The sequence below is a fragment of the Bison bison genome, unplaced genomic scaffold (assembly GCF_000754665.1).
Source record: "Bison bison bison isolate TAMUID 2011002044 unplaced genomic scaffold, Bison_UMD1.0 scf7180017864503, whole genome shotgun sequence".
In the NCBI taxonomy this organism is placed as follows: domain Eukaryota; kingdom Metazoa; phylum Chordata; class Mammalia; order Artiodactyla; family Bovidae; genus Bison; species Bison bison.
This window is the reverse complement of record NW_011495061.1, coordinates 7209988-7216587: the sequence shown is the minus strand read 5'-3', so window position 1 is coordinate 7216587 and position 6600 is coordinate 7209988. Positions and strand designations below refer to the sequence as shown.

The following is a 6600-nucleotide window of genomic DNA, read 5'->3' as shown; positions in this document are numbered from 1 at the left end:
TTTAGCACTTAAATTTAGATTTATGATCCATTTTTAGTTACCTTTTCATATGGAATGAGGACAGGATCAAGATTCTTTTCATTTTTTATTTTTATCATATGCTATCCACTTGTTTCAGCATCATTTGTTAAAAGGATTATCCTTCCCGCATTGAATTGCGTTGGCATATTTGTTGAAAATCAATTTACCATATTTGTGTAGGTCTATTTCTGCACTCTATTCTGTTAACTCCGTTTTGTCTGTCTCTACACTGATACCACACTGTATTATCACTGTATCTCATAAAGTCTTGAAGTCAGGTAGTGTAAGTCCCTCAACTTTGTTGTTTTTAGTCAGTTTTGGCTACTCTAGGTGGCATTTTCATAGACCATTTAGAATCAGCTTTGTAATTTCCACAAAATGAATCTGCTACGATTTTTATTAGACTTTCCTTGTTTATATATCAATTCAGAGAAAAAAACAACATTTTAAAAATACTGAATCTTCTGATCCATGAACATGATATATTTCTGTATTTAGATGTTTAATTTCTCTCACAGTATTTCAGTTTTCAATTTATATGTCTTTCACATTTTGGTCAAGTGTATCCCTAAGTTTATGTATGTGTGTGTGTGTGTGTTTGGCATTTTTTTGCTGTTAAAGGGTACTTTAAAATTTCAAAGTCTAATTTTTCATTAGTACTATAGAAACATAAACTGATTTTTATATATTGACTTGGTATCCTACAAAACTCACTTCTAGTTCTAGTAGCTTTTTTGGTAATATTCCATGGTATTTTTGTCTGAAAATACAGTGTTAAACTTTTTTCCTTCCAATGTGAATGCTTTTTTATGAAGTTTCCTTGTCTAGTTTTATTGCACTGAATAGAATCTCCTACTCCATATTTAATTGAAGGCAATTTTTCAGAGATATAGACCTAACTCCTGATCCAGATTAGGCTCAACTATAGGACCTTGTTTAATTAGATATTTAAAAATCATTATGTATGGTTCATTTTTAGGCTCTTTGCTTTTCTCACTTTCAAATATTCATCAAATGTCCAGATGTTGAACAAGTATTGAATGCCAGGTTTTGTACTGATTGTCAAGGAGATAATCCTCAATATACTCTCCATAAGGTATAAAAAAGGAGTACACATTGCAAATCAACTATATTTCAATTAAAAAAAATTTTAAGAGTACACAGGCCATGGACCTGGCCCTAATGACCTCTCACTATCTTATTTAGACAGTTTAAACAAGAAGCTCAGGGTTTGGTCAGCTTGGGTTTGAATCTGCTCTGCTCCTTACTAATAGATTGACCTTGGAAAGCTTGACTTTCTTAAGCCTGTTTCTTCAACTAAAATGAGAATATTAATAATACTTACACACCTCATAGGATTGCTGCAAGGATTAAATGAATTAATACCTTTAAAGTACTTAGAACAGGGCTTGTGCTCATGTGCTCAGTTATATCTGACTCTTTGCTGTGGCCCTATGGAATGTAGCCCACCAGGCTCCTCTGTCCATGGAATTTTCCAGGCAAGAATACTGGATTGGGTTGCCATTTCCTACTCCAGGGGATCTTCCCAACACAGGGATCAAACCTGTGTCTCTTGCATCTCCTGCATTGGCAAGCAGATTCTTTACCACTAGCACCACATGGCTTGGAACATAGTAAATGGTCAACAAATATTACCTATTGTTAGAGGGCAAGATTGGGCTTCCCAGATGGCGCTAGTGGTAAAGAACCCATCTGCCAATGCAGGTAGACTTAGGAGACGCGGGTTCGATCCTTGGGTTGGAAAATACCCTGGAGGAGGGCATGGCAACCCATTCCAGCATTCTTGCCTGGCAACAAGCTTAAGTAGTTTAGCTGCTAAGCATAAAGATGATAGTGTGAGTCATACCTGGGTCTAAACCCTTACTCCATGATTCACGGGCTGTGTAACTTGAAGCGCACTATTTAAACAAAAGCAATGCCTAAAAAGTGCCTAGTATAGTACTTGGCACACAACAGATGCTTAATAGCAATTATCCACTAGGGACCTTCTGAAAAGCCATGATCTCGCCAACATGTGTTCAAAATAATAATAGTCATTTACTAGGGCTTACTGGTTTGAACCCTGTGCTGGTTATTTCCTGTATTTCTCTTTAATGCTTCTTATTCTAGCTAGGAGAGCACGGTGGGCCCCCTTCACGTAAAAGAAATGAGATGGGCTTCCCTGGTGGCTCAGATGGTAAAGAATTCACCTGCAATACGGGAGACCTGGATTCCATCCCTGGGTTGGCAAGATCCCCTGGAGAAGGGAATGGCTACCCACTCCAGTATTCTTGCCTGGAGAATTCCATGGACAGAGGAGCCTGGCGGGCTGCAGTCTATTGGGGTTGCAAAGAGTCGGACTCGACTGAGCGACTTTCACTTTCACTTGTGTAGCTATGACCAGTAGGAGATTAGAGGCCTTATAAGTAGTGACTTGGAATTCAACTTTTGACCAAATCAGGGATCGCAGTGCCTTTTGTCACCAGGTGGGCTCTCGCTAGGGAAGTGGGGCCAGAAGAGGCGGCAGTCGGCCAGGCCACACCCACTGCCGCCCCAAGGAGCCTTAGACTTGAGGAAGCTGCCAGGCGAAGCCTCTGCTGCCGCCTCTAGCGCACGGCCCCCTCTGGCCTTCGCCGCCACCCTTCCCTCTCGGATGGCCCCCGAGGCCAAGGCCTCGCAGGTCCTCAGAAGAAGCGCAGCCAGCTAGTCGAAGCTCTGGAGAAGGTTGGGCACCGTCTCCAAGCAACGCGCTGGAGGCGGGACTTGTGCGTCACTGAAGTGCGACCGGGTAGTGGTCCGTGCAGCCGCCGCCGCCGCCGCCTGCGGGTCTGTGAGACTGAGGCGGCGCCGCGGCTCCCGGAAGCGCGATGCCTTGAACCTGGGGTGAGCTCTGCTGCGCTAGCCTGTTGCCGGTTCCCTTCCCAACTGCTCCTCAGCCCTCCTACAGGGAATAGGAACACCCGCCACGCCTCTACTGCAGGGCCGGGCTTCCGTGGGGGGTCAAGCCCCGCCCTGCCGCCGCAGTTTCTAGGCCTCGGCTTAGGGAGAGGAGCTGGCTTGGGAGGCCCTTCCATGGTCGCACTGTCTCTAACCCGGTGGTTTCCAGTGACAGGGCGTGGAAGTGGCTCGTCCCGTTTGGGGAGGGTGGTTCTGGGGGACCAGGAGAGGCTTTTTCTCCTCGAGCGCGGACCTGCTTTTGAATATTGCCGCCGGCGCAGTCAGTCGGCCAGCGGACGTAGCTGTTGGTTACGAGTGCAGGTGCGCTTGAGGAGGGGCGGTGGTGGGAGGGTGGCGGGTGTGTTGAGTTAACGCACTGGTGAGGCTGGAAACCTGTGCTCCCCCGTTGCAGTGGACACCCCATGTTAGAAACCCTTGCCTGGGTGATGGCTCAGAAATATCCAAGTCCGTCTACTTAATCCGGCCACCCCCTCTAAACTAGCTTAGGCTGCTCCCCTTCCGAAAGGCCTGAGCTCGTCAAACCAGCTACCGTGAGACCCGGCAAAGACCAGAAGTTTACTACTAATTGTAGTAATCATCCCTGGAAGGGAAACTTTCTGTGTCGCTTTGGAATGATTTGTTATTTTTATCGTGTTACCGTGCTAGAATGTGGGCTTACTGTTATTGTTAATATTTATCCCCAGTGTACGTCTCTGTATTCTGACCCTGGCCTGTTTTCACGGTGCCGAATGATTCAGTTCTTGTCTCTGGCGTATTTATAAAGCGGCCGTGACACTTCCTATGGTTTATCATTCTTAGATCTTCTATATGGAGTGATTCTTTTGCATCTTCCCTCGCCCATTCTTCTTGCTAAAACATGACCTCCATCCTTTCCGAATTTCATCTGGAACGTGAGGGGCCCCGGACCAACAATCCTGAATTAGCCTCCTCTGTGTTGGAAAGCATCTCCCCTCTAAGAAGCGATGCTTTCTGAATTCAGAACACAAAAAATAGTATGAATATTTCTCCTTTCCTCTGATGCTGCCTGGCTGCAGCTTCTAAATATTTTCCTCAGAATATGATTGTATGTTTCCAAAATATGTTCTTTGTCATTTGGTTTAAGTGCATTTTATGTTTGGTGTGTGTTACCACCTGTGCCTTCTTAGTTCGTATTGAAACACTTGCCACACTTCCTTTCTCTTTCTCTTCTTCAAAAGGCAGAGAAGGTCCAAAGTCTAGTTAGTGCATTTTTCCAGATATGAAATGTACTAGTAAACACCCTAGTGATACCAGAAATCCACGCTTTCAGTCTCCAAGTAATATCCTTTTGTAGTTTTTCTTTGTATAAAATTTTTGTCTGATTAAGATCTTTGAGTCTGTAACAGGCATTCCAGACTCTATAGTGTCTCTGACCAGTCTCTTTGTTTCAGTATGGTCTTTTATAACTGCTCTTAATTTCTTGTCTTGCAGGACAGCTGATAATCTGTTTATGGTCTAGAGTTTGAGTATAATGAGTAATAAATAGTATCTTTAGGAACCTTAGTTTTTAGTGCTTTTAGCATCACTGATGCTAAATAACAGTGAAAATAGTTTCAACTATAAATATCTCTTTTTTAAGTAAAGAAATTGGTACAAAATTTCACGGAGAAGAGGTTTCAGAGACGTTTTCTAAATACTTCAGTATTTGTGAACTAGTCATCTTGTTACACTTCTAGGCTTTTCATCTTTGTTTAATCCTTTTATGAATGGATATGGTTTAAATTTTCATGAAGGTTTTTTTTTTTTCCAGTTACCCATGATGTGATTTTTGTATCTTTATAAAGAATATTTGAACTACAAAAGTTCATTTTGTTAGAAAAAGAAGTGATCAAGTGTATGAGTTACCACCCACTAGGGAATGTGGCATTTTTGGAATCCTTGATATTATGAGTTTCAAAATAACAGTTATTCTTTATTTAGAAAATCCTTCAAATGTTTTTTGAAAGCACATTGTTATCCTGCTTGAAAGGACTAAATTATAGGGGTACAATAATATGAGAGCGGTCAGTTCTTTAAGTCTTGACGAGAGATTTATCTTTTGCTAAATTGTATGCCAGTGGTTCACAAATTTAGTTCCTGTTCAATACTGCTGTTTCATGATCCACAGGAAGTATTTTGCTCATACCAAATAATGAATACTTCTCAATTCACCTAAACATTAACAATAAATTTTATATTTTTTCTTCCCTGTGTTTTTTTAATGTCAGCTTCTCTCCCAACTAGTAGATGACTGAACAAGTTAACAAAAGTCAAAAAAATACTAAGTGAATAATAAAAAACCCCAAACTGTCAACAGTATTTTCTGTATCCATTGGTAAACATTTATTGTGTGCTTATGTATCTGCCAGAAAAGAGAACACAGCTGCTACCCTCAAGAAGCTCACAGAGGGGGATGGTCAAGTGACCTAACTGATGATGTGTGCTGTGATAGAAGAATGTGCCGAGTCACCAAAGAGGGACATTGAAAAACCTGTGGGGGGTGACGAGAGGGTGGCCTCAGCAGATTGTTTTGTGAACATGCCTGCACCCTTGATTGTGATTTTATTGCATCTAGATTGCAGAGCCATATTTTTATTCTCAGATGGACTCAGATATTTGTCATTTTATGGTATTCAAAATGAACTGTGAATCGGGGGCCTTCTCCACTGAAGCAAGTTGAGAGGCACTGTTGCATGCTCTTTCCGTAGTCTCTAGATAGTTTTCCCTTTTAATCTGAGGAGTTAATAGTCAGGTTTCCTGATACCAAGTACAATTACAAGATGAGTTAATATGCTGCTTCACATTTTAAATTTTCTTCAAAGTTAGGACACCAATTTCAAAACAGTACAGCAACAAAATGGACCATTTTCTTTTGAGGGGGGATAAAAATATTGGCTGTATTCCCTGTGTTGTACAGTATATCCTTGTAGCTTATCTATTTTATACACAATAGTTTGTATATTTAATCCTGTATCCCTATCTTGCCCCTCCCTCTTTCCCTCTCCCCACTGGTAACCACCAGTTTGTTGTCTATGAGTCTGTTTCTTTTATAGTCACTAGTTTTATTTTCTAGTTCTACATATACATGATACCATACAGTATTTGTCTTTCTCTGACTAATTTCACTAAGCATAACACCCTCCAAGTCTATGCATGTTGCTGCAAATGGCAAGGTTTCATTCCTTTTCATGGTTGAGTAGTGTTCCATTGTATATCTACATACCACTTCTTTACTCATTCATCTGCTGATGGACACTTAAGTTGCTTTCATATCTTGGCAGTTGTAAATAATGCTGCTGTGAGCATTGAGGGTGTATGTACCTTTCCAAATTAGCATTTTCTTTTTTAGGGGGATATATACCCAGGAGTCAGAGAAGGCAATGGCACCCCGCTCCAGTACTCTTGCCTGGAAAATTCCATGGATGGAGGAGCCTGGTAGGCTGCAGTCCGTGGGGTCACTAAGAGTCAGACACGACTGAGTGACTTCAGTTTCACTTTTCACTTTCATGCATTGGAGAAGGAAATGGCAACCCACTCCAGTGTTCTTGCCTGGAGAATCCCAGGGACGGGGGAGCCTAGTGGGCTGCCGTCTATGGGGTCGCACAGAGTCGGACACGACTGAAG

General features: G+C 42.1%; 1 protein-coding gene across 2 annotated transcripts in view; it reads left to right on the top strand.

The window, feature by feature from the left end:
* Positions 1 to 2599: 2599 nt before the first annotated feature.
* RNF141 (ring finger protein 141) overlaps positions 2600 to 6600 on the top strand; it is a 36880-nt gene continuing 32879 nt past the window's right edge. The window contains exon 1 of one of the 2 annotated variants that reach the window (XM_010829330.1): positions 2600 to 2904. The gene's annotated coding sequence lies outside the window, so the exon portion shown is untranslated. The other variant, XM_010829331.1, reaches the window with a different exon arrangement.